This window comes from Convolutriloba macropyga, chromosome 4, assembly GCF_964194025.1.
Source record: "Convolutriloba macropyga chromosome 4, txConMacr16.3, whole genome shotgun sequence".
In the NCBI taxonomy this organism is placed as follows: domain Eukaryota; kingdom Metazoa; phylum Xenacoelomorpha; order Acoela; family Convolutidae; genus Convolutriloba; species Convolutriloba macropyga.
In genome coordinates, this window is record NC_134471.1 from 71,477,265 (window position 1) to 71,492,608 (window position 15,344).

The following is a 15,344-nucleotide window of genomic DNA, read 5'->3' on the forward strand; positions in this document are numbered from 1 at the left end:
TGTATAAAATGGCAAAATAAAAAAAGTTTAAACAGTTGAAAATGCCTAATATATTGTGAAAAATTTTTTAAGTACGAGAGGTTTTCAACAGATATGTAGATAACTCTTTTGGCTGATAAAGCTAATAAACTGCTATGAAAAGGCCGCTTGTGAAAGGATAACTCCGCTTGCTTACATTTTTTTACGTCTACTTTTTTCTCGATCTCAAACAGAATATTGCCTGAACAAAAACCACTCAGTCTCTCTCTCTCTCTCTCTCTCTCTCTCTCTCTCTCTCTCTCTCTCTCTCTCACTCTCTCTCTCTCTCTCTCTCTTACTTTGACTTTTTTCCACCAAATAGACTTAATTTTTTTGACAAGCAGCAGATAATTTTTTCATCATGTACCAGTGAAATTGAACAGATTATAATACCAAAAGTTTTATAATACCAAATAATGCCATAACTCCTCTTCAAAAGCCAATATGAGCCCCTCTCAAATAACGCTACTACAGCGCTTAAAATATCTTGGAATTAAAATGTACAATAAATGGTCATAAAACGTACCTGGAAGCGTGAAAATGTCAAATATTCGATTAACTCTGAAAAAAATGAGTCAATTTTCCTCCAAAAAAAGAAACACTTTTAAAAATCCCTTCGACCACCACTCCAGTTTTTCAAGAGCTGGGTAATGATACCACTTTTAATTAAAAAGTTAGCAAAACATATCAGTCGACCAAAGCTGCCATAACAAAAATAAGGATCGCATAAAACTTCTAATCTGCATTTTTTATTGATGGTTGAGAAAAAAGGAACAAAACAGGTTTCAGAAAAAATAAAAGTTGAGAAAAACTCACCAGCACATCTCAAAAACTGCAAAAACAAAATTTTTTAGCAGGAAAGTTAATACTATTCACAGGTGGAAAGAACTGAATATCGAATTTCTTGGTATAGAGCAAAAACAATAGAAATCATACAAAGAAGTATTTTTTCATACAGAAAAACCAATGTTTTGTACTCGTCCGATAAATTCTAATTTTGAACTAAGTTGTTTTTGTAGACAACCTACACAATTCGGAACAAACCAGTTGCAAAATATTTTAGGGAAGAAAAGTTTCAAGCTTTCCTACAATCATTTTTTAATAAAAAAGCTAAATTTTTGCTACAATTTGTTTTGTTATCAAAACTGAGCGATTTTTTGAAAATTGGAAAATCAGAATTTTATCATCTTACCTATGGCTCAGCCATAAAAAATAACAGGCTCTAAAAGAAAAAGGCAGTCGATATAAACAATAATTTTCCAAAATTGGCAAAGTGTACACTGTGGATACAACAATCTATTGTGACAAAACAAATTAGAGCATAAAATGAGACATAGAAATAGTCTATTACTCAGTCCATCTTTCAAGTAAAGTCAAAATCTTTGAAGTTAGAAAAAAGTTGTTTTCAAAAACAGTTGTCTGGCAAATTTTTTCTCGAATAAATGGAATTTTAAAATGTATCTTCCTATTTCTCAGAGCCTCGCCATTCGAACTCATCTTGACCAACTGGATAGAGATTACATCTATCCCTTGATGAGTCAACTTGAATTGAGACTTTATGTATTATATTGTGAAATACGCTAGATTTTGTTTGGCGAATTTATGCGGAATGTATGATAATCCAAAAGCAGTAGATCTAATGAGCTTCCAATTAATCAATTATGACAAAACATATAGTGTATGTGTGTTTGTGTGTGTGTGCGTGTGTGTCATAAAGTATTTCCTAGTACGATCCTTGTGTGACGACTAAGAAATCATACATGATCCTTAAATGATTACCAAGAATTTAAATATGAACCTAGAATGATTACCAGGAATCATACATCTATTTTCATAAATCTCTTTTGACATTTATATTTTTTTTAAATTTCACTTGTAAAACATCTTATATGTGATTCTCAGCATCCAAAAGACCCTAACGTACAATATCATTTGGAAGACGGGAACTAAATTAAAGAGTTTGTTCAAAAAGATAACTAAAGTTTTGATGTTCTCTGAAGCCATTTAATACGTATAAATGCTCATTTATTTAAAAAAGTTCTGAATATCTTTTTTGGAAAAAAATTCGTTTGTTGATTATTTTCAGATTGCAAATTATTCTTTTAGCACCAAAAGATTCAGATGTATATTGCAACTGCGGTATAATATTTTTTTCAAGTCTTCTGTCTACATTATGGAAAAATTTGTGACACCAGTCAATGTTTTATGTGTGATATATGACCTTGTATGATTTCCAAGAAAAATTTCAACGTTAGAAAACGAAAACTATACAGTTTTTAGAATTTGAATTTTTTTGTATTATCCCTCTATGATTTCTAGGAAATCATATTTGATCTCTGTTAGACTACCAAACTTGCATGACCTAGTATGATTACTAAGAGTCATATATGACCTAGTATGAATACTAAGAAATTTGTATGATGAGCAACCCGGATGTGTGGGCGTGCGCGCGCGTTTGTGTGTTTGTTTGTGTGTGTGTGTGTGTTTGTGTGTCTGTGTGTGTGTGTGCGCGTCTGTGCGTGTGTGTGTCTGTGTGTGTTTGTGTTTGTGTGTGTATGTGTGTGTTGGTCTGTCTATTTTTATTTTTGGGGGGAGGGGGGGGTAGGTAAGGTATAATGATAAAATAATCATTTTGTCAAAGTTTTCTTTTTTTAATATTTCTGTTTTGCATTTTTAAACCATGATTTGATTTAATTTTTCACATTATTGGTTGACGATTGCACTTCTATGGATTTTTTATTCTGATGTCTGCTTTTTCTCAGCTAACAAACCAATTCTTTGCCTGTTCCAGCTTACTATGCTTGCTTCTCAGGTTTTATTACGCTCTATTCAATTCCTGTGTTTATTTGAAATTAAGTTAAGTTGAAACGTGATCTTTTTTATCAGATGAAAGCAGTACATATTTCGATATCATAAAGAAGTTTCAGCAATTGAACTTGTAAGATTATGAGCACACCTCTGAAATTTTAATACTGACTTATTGGAACACAAGGCACACTTGCAGAGAGAAGATCAGTTTCTCAGAGCTTGTGGGTTTAAAAAATAGCGATCCAGCAACAAACATTTGTCAACATGGACGGTTAATGCAGTCAACTATACAATATCTTTTATCTATATTTTCAACATCAATTGAAAAGTAAATTAGCCAGTGTTTTGGACCTATTTGTTGTTTCAATGAATCATTTTTCAGCCAGACTGTAAAATTGTTATACTAAGCAAAAAAATAATGAGTAGCAATCGACGCCTTTTTTAATGATTTCGTATGATAAAGTTTATGATTGAATTTGATTATGTTCATTTTTCGATTTTGTGATATAAATGGCGTCCAATTGTCTGAGATTCTTTTTACTTGGAAATTTGCAACACAGACATCAGATTTTTTTCAGGTTTACACATTTTTGCCAGGCCAGAGGAATGCATATAATTTTGATCCATATTCCACTGAAAACAAGTTTTTGATATTTTTACCATTCACCTTATATTTCTCTTGTAAACTGCTCTAAGATACAAGATTTTGTTGGTAGCATTTCAGAACTGAGACCAACAGTAATAAAAAATGGTGTGTTGAAATAATTTTATAAGCGGTCATCTATTGAGACACAACCTCATTTTCGTCAGAAAAAAAATTTTATTTGCAAACCTTTGGTATCAAAGTTTTTTCTACCGGTTTCTTTGAAGGCCCAAAACAGCAAAAAAATTGGTATTTTCACATTATTTCATTGATCGTTAATTTTGTTGAGAAACAATTCAACTAAGATTTCTTTAATACTGTTAAAACGTTTAACGCGGTTTGTGGTATGGTTGCTACGGTTGAAATTTTGCTTACGTAAAAAACTAAACAACGCAAAATATTCAATTTTAGTGGAACGGAATTAATCTGCTCAAGGAAACTGAAATAAAACAAAGTACTGATACTCTACTGATGAAAAATGATAATGCTCTACCAATAAAACCGAAATGCTAAAAAAGGAAGAAAAACGAAACATCCTTTTTTGCAAAAATTTTTCGAATTCTCGAATTCGTTGATATTCGATCACACATATTAAAAAAACCAGGAACAAAAACAACAAAAAACATATTAAGTGTTCTAAAATTTTTGCCTCCTCTTTTTATATTTTGAAAACAGGAATTAGTAAGAAATCAGGTTTCAATTATTGAAAACTTTTTCATTTTAAGTAAGAAGTAATGCTTTCTGAAATAATCGTTACGCAAAGTTTCTGGGAAATTATTTTGTCGTGCAGTTTTCTAAGCAGGATACTTTCCACACTTTTTCTAATAAATTTCTTCTTTCATAACTCTATTGTAAATAAATTAGATATTTAACTTCTAAATCTTGCGTTGTTTGTTAGTTATAAGATTCTGTATCATAGAAAACCAAATTTCTTCAGGAAAAGAGCCTTTAACTTTATTTCCATCACCAGAAAATTTTATTTGTCCAGTTTCGATCCCTTTAGTTTCAAGTTTCCTCTGACAAAAAATATTTGTCGGCATTTACTCTTATTTATCTGAAACGGCGCAGATTTTTCAATTTATTTCATTTAGCTTTGAATAACTTGTTTTTACGACTGAAATGGAGTATCTGTGGAACCCTTCTATTTTTCGCTAATAAATCTCGATACAGAAAATTGAGCGAAACAGAACTAAACTATTTGGTCAAGTTGCTGAAAAAAAGTGAAACGCGGGGATAGGGAGTGGATTTTGCTTTCTGTCAATTTTTCCTTTTGAGAAAAAGACTGAAAAAAACTTTCATCAAGCGATGAAAATTTTTGTTTAGCGGAGCATTTACAAAACCTTTTTCGTGATTGAATATACTTTCATATCAGCAATCAACTTTCGTGATGAATTTTAACGCATTTTTTATCAGTTTTAAGATAATATAATTTGACTTTCTCTAGCACAAGGAAGTCAATTGCGGTTTGTTTTTCATTACATAAAGTCTTTTTGTTGTTTTTGGCTGAAATAGCTTCACACAGTTGACATAACTTTTATCACAACATTTAGAAAATTTGACAGATTTGTTGTCAATTTGCTTCTAAATTTTTACCAGTGGAAGGTTTTCGCTGGAAGATTGCTGCATTTTGTTTCTTTGATGCTCAGTTCAAATTCTTAATACCATTCTCTCTTTGTTTAGTTGTTGAATTTAAAGTTGCTGTTGACTAATATGTGCCAAACTGCTCAGATGTATTGAAAAAGAATAAAGCGAACTATTTGAACCTAAAAAAATTATTACTCAAACTGAATGAAGAACATTTAGAAACTGAATTGAAACTCAAACTGAAGGAAGTTTATTCATTTTCAATACATCTGAGCAGTATTAGTACAAAATGAACGTTTAGAAAACCAGAACTCAAAACTGAAAAAATTTCACCAGTTATACGTTTTGCGTAAAATTGTAGAAGGCATGCTCAATACAATTCAATGACATTTTCAGACTTTTTATTTGAATAACTGTCTTATTTTTCATCGTTTCACTGTGCTGAGGGTTTTCAGTAAACTCCTTTATTATGCTGATACCTAGCCGAAAGTAATGAATAATTTGTACAAAATTTTTAAATGTTTTTCAAATAAAGCATTATTTACAAAAATTTGTTTTACTGACCTGCATAATGTATTGATTATAAAAATTTGCAAAATTTTGAAAAGTTTTCTACGAAGATGATACAATTAGAGAAAGATGTACAACAGAAAATTAGGGATCCAGCGATGTGTTTCAATGATGCCAGTCTTTTGTTTCAAAATGTCCTTATTAAGGGATCTTTTCAAAACGTTTTTATATTGTTGTAAATTTTTACATGACCAATAATAATTTATATTTTATAAACTTCTACAAAATTTTTAGGGGTCAAGATGTTAACAATACAGATAGCTAATAATGTTAGATTTGTGATATACGGTGATATTTCGTAAGAATTGCGGTTTTTAGTTGGGAATGCAACCAAAATTGAAGGAAATTGAAGCTTTTTCAACTTTTCTGCGCTTTCCTTCTCCGCTAGGCTCTTGGCTTGGCTTTTCTCTTGCTCTTGGATGCTTAGGTTTTAGATTTGAGGGTTCTTTTTGCCTGTGCCGGTTTTTCTTTCCCGTTTTTTCTTCCCCTGCGCCTTTAGGTGTTAGGAACAGGCCTTACGTTTTAGTTTTCTGGGCTTTGTTTTTGTCCTGGTCTGCTTTGGTTCGATGTGGGGGGGATAACCAGACACTTTTGTTCAAGATTTTTAGCTACTATTCTGATGTGTTCAGTTTTCTTTTTTTTTCTTCGGGATCTGACAACACCCGAGGACAGGACATATCCGGGAACGACACAAGTAACGATCTGGAAACGGAAGCAGTCAACAGAAAGAAAACAAAATATTTTGAGGAATTAACAAAAACATGGAAGAAGAAGAAGAATAGATTTCTTGATGCTCTAGATTGATAGTTCTGATGCCTTTTCGTGGCTCTTCCTGTGATCTCTTTTATTTTTTTGTGTTTTAAAATTTTTAGAGCTGTTTGTTTTAGCACAGGATAGGTTGCTAGGCTCAATTGCGCTTGACGGAGTCTCAACAGCGATTAATTAGTGTTTTCTGATGTTTTTTTTGAAAAAAATTGCAACAGTTTACAATAATTTTTAAATCTTGTCCATAAAGAAATGAAAAAATTTGCAACATGTTGTAAATTAATGAAAGTGTTTACAGCTTTATACAAAATATTGGAAAAGTTTACAAACTTTTACAATTGAATGTCAAACTTTCGGAATTTTTAGCAACAATTTTTAAAAATAGTGCTCCTTTTTTTGAAAATATTTACGAGTTTCTTATGAATATTTTCAAATTTTCCATTAATTTTTTACTAGGGTTTTGATCTGGTAATTTTAATGTTGCTGACATCAGTCATTGCTCTTCCTGCGTCCTGCTTCCTGTCACTTCCAGAAAAATTTTATGTTGCTCACTTCATAAAGTTTATACATTATTTCATGAATGAGATGACGTCATACAATCACCACTTAATGGTAAATAAAGCATGTTTGGATAACATACAAGCTCTCTTTGACAACATGCAAACACTTTATTTTCATTACTCTCTTTCGCCGGAATTTTGATTTGCCTTATTGTGATATTTTTCTACGACTTCAATTTAAATTGAATTTAAAGTAGGCAGCTCGTCAACAGGTGAGTTCAATTATTTCTACTTTTGAGAAATAGTGAAGTAGTTCAAAACCCGAAGCCAGAAAAATGAGAGAGTAAGACCCTAATAAGCGACATGCTCAATATTCCCTCACAAACGTTTCCTCTTCACCTGAACAAATTTTAGCCCTTAGTCTTATGTTTGAGCAAAAATTGCCGGATCTATTCCGTTTTGTTTGCCCCCCCCCCACCAGCTTATTGGGCTTGGCATATCTGCTTTACGCCCCCCCCCCCCGGCGCACGTGCTATTTGTTACATAGTAACGTGCTATATAACAACATATAATTTGTAACTGGGGGACGTGCAAAGCAATGGGGGGAACCCAGGTTGAGGTCCTCGTTCAAAATGATCTATGAAAATACCGATCCAGACTATTTTTGCTTATGAAAATACCCAGGCACACCAAAAATGCCCATGATCCAGACTTTGAATCGTTCAAACTTTTGGTGCGTCAATGTGCTCGTTCAAAAACGCTTATGAAAAGACCCGTTCAGACCAAAATGCGATATGATGCAGAGTTTGGCCCGTTAATTTTATGAAAAGACTCAGAAAGACCAAACAAGTTCATGATCCCGACTTTGGCTCGTTCAAGTAGTGAAAAGACTCAGGTAGACCAAAAACAACTTGTGATCCCAACTTTGCATCGTTATTTCTTTTTGCCTTTTTGGGGACCTTCTCCCATGAGCTGTAGATTAAATGTGGCTTAATGAATGAACAAAAAAGTTTTGCTTTCAGGTCAATACTTCAAAATGGGGGTCCATTAGAAATGTGAAGTTCAGAAACAGAAAAAATTCGTCTGTTTTTTTTCCAAAATTTGTTATAATTTCTCTTCTGTTAGGCTTAGGCGGGTCAAAGTGATGAAAAAAGCGTTTTCTAGGCTATGGTTGCCTATGATATAGAGAAATGTACGATTAGTGATATATAACATCACGTTTTGCAATTTCGTCAACTGTTTCTCAAAATTCGTTGGCTTATTCGAAATTATAATTCGACCCTCTGAGTCAAAGAGTTGTTGCATGTCCTCCATTTTTTTGTAGGATCACCTATCTATAGGAAAAGTCATAAAAGAAAAAGTTTTTCCTTCAGGTCAATACTTCAAAAGGGGTACATTAGAAATGTTTCGGGGGCACGATTCCCATTTCTGGTGGTTTTTGCTAAACTACTGAGCCAATTTATACGATCAATTTCGCGTTTTGTTGATTGTAAGTTTTTCTTGACAACCATTTTTAATTGGTTACTGAAATTGGCCCGCTCCTCAAGCTATTAGATGTAAATTTTTAAAAAATGAGAAAATTTAGTGTTGCAATACGTTTTCTTAGTCTTGATGCAGTTTTTCTTCAAATTTGGGGTATTATTACTTGCAAATTGTAACATTTAGTTATGGCTTGGCTTCCTGAAGCTTTTGGAATACTTGTTTTTGGGAATTCAAAAATTTTTAATTTTTTGCGAAATCATGAAAATCTTGTTGGAGTTCTTTTTTTCTCAAAACACATTCTTCGTACTTCGTGGTTGAGGCTTTCGGCCTCAAAAAAATAAGACATGCGCTTGCTTTGAGTCCTGAATTCCGTCCGCAGATTTGAGTCGCTTGGCTGGATTTTGTGTCTTATTGTCTGAAAATTCGGGTTAGATTCAAATTGCCAATCAAAAAGTGTCTGATGCCAAAATAAATGAAATAAAACCAACATTTTAATTTGTTGTTGAAACTAACAACAAGTGCAATTAGCATAACTATACCTAGGAAAGATATCTAATTTCATGGTTATAAAAGGTAATCGCCGCTGAAAGGATTCTGTGTCGATTGACTGGATGTAAAACTAACAACCGATCATCAGAACAAATTAGCTCTGGAGAATTTGATGAAACATTCTTGTATTACAAATCGCTTGTAGCAAGGACGGTCTAATAGGAAAGGTCGACGACAATTATTATGATTATATATATATATATATATATATATATATATATATATGAATATATATATATATATATATATATATATATGTATATATATATATATATATATATATATATATATATATATGTACCTGAATGATTCTGGATTTTTTATCGTGTAAGATCTAATAAGATGCTGATCGAAAATCTTTTTTGTGTAAGACCTTATCTGGTCTTACACGTTAAATATTCTGCCCTACATGAACTATAATGGTGTAAGAGCTGATGAGATACTTATCAGATCTGTGATACTTGAGAATATATCTTCATATTAATTATTCGGTTCGGTAGGTAAATTTTAATACAGTGTATTTATTCAGTTCATTGTTGAATGCCCTTCATTCCTTGTTATTCAAATTTTTTCAACCCTCCTGTCAAGAGTTGCTTTTTATTCCTTTTATCTTTTGTTTCCCGCCTCGTTATCAGACATGTCTGATCATACGATCAAATACGTTCACAAGAAATGTCTGATCATACGATCAGCATTTTAGTTATACATTCATTTATTGAGTTCAAATTCATGTGCTTTTTCTCATCTTGATCTCGCGCCGCAAGTTTAGTGATAAAAGCAACTTGTGATTTCGCACCGCGAAATCCAGTTCGCAAAGTAAAACGCTCTCGCACCGCAAAAGCATAATCAAATCCAATAGTGTACGACATAGCGCAGTCAGCAGACAAGCGAACACTACTCGGAACTGACGCATTCTGGGATACATCAACACCCGACCAACCACTAAGATGGGAGAAGTGGAGAGTTCAATACAAACTGGCGTTTCTTGCAAAAAATGTCATTCTTGATACTCTCCGCGGCCCGATACCAGAGATGGTTGACCTTCTATTGGAACCCATCTACGAGGAGACAATTGTTGGTTCTTCTGCACAGTCCGAGAGAGAACGAAACGCTCGTAATGCACAACAGAAGATGAATTGGCAGAATAACTGTCAAAGACTAATCGAAATTGGCATCATTTGCGGGGACAAACCTTGGCCATTCGCGGATCAAAAACGGTTTTTTTTACTGTATCTGAGTATCGGGGTGGAAGGAAGAAGAATCCTGAATTGCAAAAACCCACATATAATGATCGATGGCTTGTCCACAGCTGAATTCTGGAAACTAGTGGAGGCTGCTCACATACGACCCCGAAACATTACATTCGAACGTCATGTTTTCCTGATCACGAAGTAACTCCAAGGAAAAACTGTCAAACAATTCTACGGAAAGCTCGAATAACTTGCGGAAAATTGTGTTGTTGAGAACAAGGAGGAAACCATGATACGTGATGTGTTCATCACCAAATTTTTTGATCCAGATTTTCAAAAAGAACTCCTTAAACAGACAGTGGAGCCGAAACAAGCGTTGATGTTGGCAATAAACGTGGAACTTGGGATGCGAAATCAGAATCAAATACAACAACATAATAAGACCCTCAACCCGGTTAGCCTAAATGCAATTCAGTTTCCCGTATCCAGCATCGTACTGGTCGCTCTCGAATAACTTCCACAAACAAGGCAATCGCCCACCTCTCTATTGTTCAAATGGTGGTAGAAACTGGCCCCCAAACCATCGGTATAAATGCATTGCTAAGGGCAGATCATGTAATAACAGCGGCTTCCTAAATCATTTAGCCAAAGTTTGTCGAAAACACAGTCTTCAAAACTCTACAAATATGACTATAGCAACGGGGAGGAAAATATTTTCACTCTCATTCAAAATGATTTTGCAAAAGTAGAACCTCTGAACAGGGCGATCAAAATTGGCATCATTTCAACTACACTTCTCGCGGACTCCAGGAATGCGTCCAATCGCTTTTGTCGCAGGTGGTTATTAGCAGTCCACAAGCATTCTGGATTTGCGACAATTCAAACCCACATCTCAGAACTTTCTCGAACGAACCAATTCGTATTGTAGGCAAAATACAAACTCCTGTATCGAGTAGCGGTTGGAACTCACGTTCGGCTACATTCACGGCTTTTGCTGACGGCCTAAGATCATTAACTAGGACGCAGCAATACTACTCGTCTTCAGGTAACCAAGTCAACACAATTTCACCATATTCAGAATTTAAAGAAAATATTGCGTTATTATTCCTTAACCTAATATCCCGTATTGAACGTTCAAAATACAATGTTGCAAAATCAAAATTTCACAAAAAATTTCATCCTAGACATCGCAAAGGTAGACACATACTCTTTAACTCATTACTTTACAAGATAAAGTTAATAATGGACCGAAAAACTTATTAGAAAACACATAATAAAACTTACTATTTGCCCTGATAAGAATTTTATCTCCCCAATTGTGGTTAACGTTAAAAAAGGCCAGTCAATTAAACTTGCACTAGATTCAAAAATATTAAATAAAGCCATTCACAAAAATAAATATCAATTGCCTAAGATCGATACTCCTATCGAATATGTCTTTCAACAAAGTAATGCTTCCGCGTTGCAAAACACTATTAATTTCTCTACGCTAGATTTAAAGTACGCGTACCGTCTAATATTTTAAACCACAATTTAGCTAATCATTGCAATTTTAAAATAACCAGCGTCAATATGACCGGTACAGACAGATTGCAAACTGGGTTTTTCTGTTGAACAGATAAGCCAGCGGAATTTCAAAAAGCCATGGACTATATTTAATTGGTTTAAAGAATACCATCTGTTTTCTCAATGACCTCCTAATTGATAAAAAAAAGCATCGGAAGAAAAGCGCAAACAGTATGTTCTGAATTTTCTTAAACGTTTGGATGAAAAAAATCTTAGGTGAATTCTAAATCTTAAGTGAATTCTAAATCTACAAAAAGTCATTTTTGGAAATTAGAATTTGACTGGCTCGGATATCATATTTCACAATCTGGTATTTCGCCCCACGAGAGCAAGACTTCAGCTATTTTAACTCTCGAAGCGCCATAGACGTTAAAGAAATTTCTATCCTTTCTGAGATCGGTACACTACATTAGCTACATTAATAATTTTATTCCAAATCTTGCACAAATAAGCCATCCATTACATCCTTTATTGAAAAAATCAGCTAAACTTATCTTGAATATGTCTCTGAAATAAAGTAACGCTTTGTGAACGCCACTGAAATTAGTCACTACAACCCGCAACTCGAAACACACGTGAAATGTGATGCATCTCATTCTTTTCTTAGGGTGGCACTCGAACAATTAACAGTCGACGGATGGAAACCGATTGCGTTACATCCCGATTTTTAATTTCTTGCAAAGAGAGATGCAGTGTTAACACATTAGAAATTTTTGGGGTAGTTGTGTCTAATGGATATTTCAAATAATTTTTGTACGGAAAAAACTTTACAGTAGTCAAAAACCACAGAGCTTTTCTTTCCATATTGAAGAAAATTGTTCTAATAAATCATACAATAGTCGCTTAACCTGTTGGATAGATTGACTTTTACCTTTTCAATTCGATATTTAACATAAGCCATGGTCAAAAATGGGATTAGTGGACTACATTTCACAAAATCGAAATCAAAAAGCTAAAATAAGTTTCCGCATACAAGGAAGAACTTATTGTCGCCAAACTAGATCTCATTTCGGCATCCTCAAATTCATTAAAAGTAAATTTTAGTCAATCCGTATCTCATTTACGTACTCTGTTCCAAGCACTTGATCTCGCACCCAAAATCGCACCTAAAATTGAACCTGCTAAAAAATCGATTAATATAATTTAAAACATTTAGCACACTTGCCACTCGCTCACATACACATGAATTTAATTTATCGCCCGCTCCGCAAAATTGATTTAAAAATACTAGCTGTAATTTCAACAATTCTAAATATGTATACCCCGCACCGCAAAAACCAATTTTCACTCCACTCGCTAAGCGGAATTCACATCAATTCAAGCAATCTTTCCAAAGTCGGAATAAAAAGTTTTGCAGGGCGTGATACTCATTTCTCTAAGCAAAATTTCCCGCCAACTAAGGGTCAAGCCAGAAATATTTGCCAAAGTCACTACCCAAAAATAATCAGTGGTTTTTGCCACACATCACTCTAGATTTTAGTCGTAGAATTCAGTCGTGTAAAGCTCAATTTCAATCTCCCTTTTGATTCCACTAATAAATCGGATATCAACTTCATCGATTTAAACAAAACTATAATGTCTTCTAAAAAGCGAATAAATTGAGTTCGATTTAATTACTCCTCCCACCCCGCGAATCCACATTCAACTCCACTGACCTCCTCTGGCAATGAGAACCCTCAACTTACCCCAACTACCCCAAGTTCCCCAGCAGCATCATCCGGTAGCAGCACTCCCCTAACACCTAGCCCTCAAATACCTACACGAAAACATCATAGGCAAGATTTTTAGTAAACCCCTCTGTGCTTCACTCACTGGTAAAGACGCATTCCTAAAAAAAGCCCGTGACTATCTTTTAAATCACAATGAAACACCCCTCAAAAAGCTTAATCCATGTAATCGCTCTTATTGGAAAGACGTAGATTCTCTGGCTGCGTCTGCATAGACAAAAAATAGCCATCCCCAAAGTTCTCTGCGACGCTTTGATATAGGATATACATGCGAGCAGCGCAGGTATCCGGGGAACGATATGCATGGCCACGCACTGATGGTGGCCATACATTAATCAGGGCAATCGGTAAAAATCGTAAGTCTGTTATTCCCGCCAGGCAAATTCAACCCCATATACCATGTGTAGAACTGCACCAGGACTTTTAAATTGAGTTCGGATGATGAAAAGGGGAATGAAGTATTTTTCTTAGCTGCTATAGATCGATTCTCTAAATATGCTATAAGCATGTTTTTGTGATAGAGCCACCGTTCCTAATGTGTTGAAATTTTTAGATATTTATACCGAAAACCACTGAGTTCCCCGTTCTATTCGTTTGGGTCAAGAAAAATGTCTTGTTGGGATTCAAGTAAAAAACTTCTTCAAACGAAATAACATTGAAATTATTGAAGCTCCAGCTAACGATCATTGTGCTATTGGTTTGGTAGAAAGATTAATTCCGACGATTAAGAATAAACTAGCATGTATCACAGGAAAAAAATCGGCTAATAGCTCATTCAATATAAAGCATGCAATAAGGATTATTCTTCACCGATTGCGAATATTTATACAGAAAACAAAAAGACTTCGCCCTTCGAAGCGCATTTTGGCAGAAAACCTAATATCCTGATGAGTGTAATTTTGACTAAACATAAGCTATCTAATCTCTTATACGAGAATATTATATACCAATGTTTAGAATAGTATACTGTTACTCCTGAAAACATCCTACGCGATGACAAATGAATCAATGGCTACAAGAGTGACATCGAAGTTAAGATGGGTATGACTCTGGCTACGGGGGACGAGAATGAACATGAGATGCAGAGCACAGACGGGGAGTCAGCAAATAACTTATCCACGAACAGATCCAAAGCCTTATAAAGAATTTCTCTCGAAAGATAAAGGGAGAAAAACAAATGAAACACCGCAGACGACAGCCTGGTAGCGGAGTTTCCTACTCACGCTCAAACATTTCACGCAAAAAACGAGGGCGTATTCCGAAAGTGCCAACCTCTTCGCGCTGCGAAATCACCTCAACACTGACCAAGCTGACTCGCACAGCGAATTAGTTTTTACACATTTTTCGGTTTCCCCGTCATTTCTTCAACAAGTCGCACCAGCAGCCCCATCAACGCAGAACAAACGCTCTTCCGGTAGAAACCGATGTAGTCCCCCGTATGGTTCCGATAACTCCTCATCGGACTCAAAGATTGCAGCGCCGCCAAAACAATCTTGCAGGGCAGATGATATCCGAATTATCAACCCCCATCTGGAAAGGTGGTTGAAAACGTACAGACAATTGCGGACCAGCTACCCGAGGAGGATAATATTTCTCGAATGATTGGACAAGTATCGCAACCGACACGCGAGTTCAGCTCCTAGTTGATCAGCAGACCCCAAATCTCACTGAAGATATTAAATCAATGACGGTGTATGGAGTGGATTGAAATATTGATGTATGTCATTCGAAGTTTAAAACTCATGAACTCATATTTTCAATATCATATCTTTTTTAATAGTTATAATAACCAGTACATATATTGTTTTTATTATTCATCCGGGGACCAATTATTGATTTGTAAATATTGTTTATAGTATTATATTCACAGATGAAAATGCTCTTTAAGTAAAAAATTTTTTTTTGCAACAAGTGGTATGTGATACCTGAGAATGTATCTTCA

At 34.6% G+C, this 15,344-nt stretch overlaps 2 protein-coding genes across 5 annotated transcripts in view; both read left to right on the forward strand.

The window, feature by feature from the left end:
- Nucleotides 1-15,344, forward strand: part of LOC142338650 (uncharacterized) — a 385,398-nt gene that overhangs the window by 136,034 nt on the left and 234,020 nt on the right. The window lies entirely within an intron of this gene.
- The window catches only part of LOC142338649 (mitogen-activated protein kinase 14-like), a 48,945-nt gene continuing 40,636 nt past the window's right edge, over nt 7,036-15,344 (forward strand). For all 4 annotated transcript variants that reach the window (XM_075388492.1, XM_075388494.1, XM_075388493.1 and 1 more), the window contains exon 1: nt 7,036-7,160. The gene's annotated coding sequence lies outside the window, so the exon portion shown is untranslated. The remainder of the gene's footprint in view (nt 7,161-15,344) is intronic.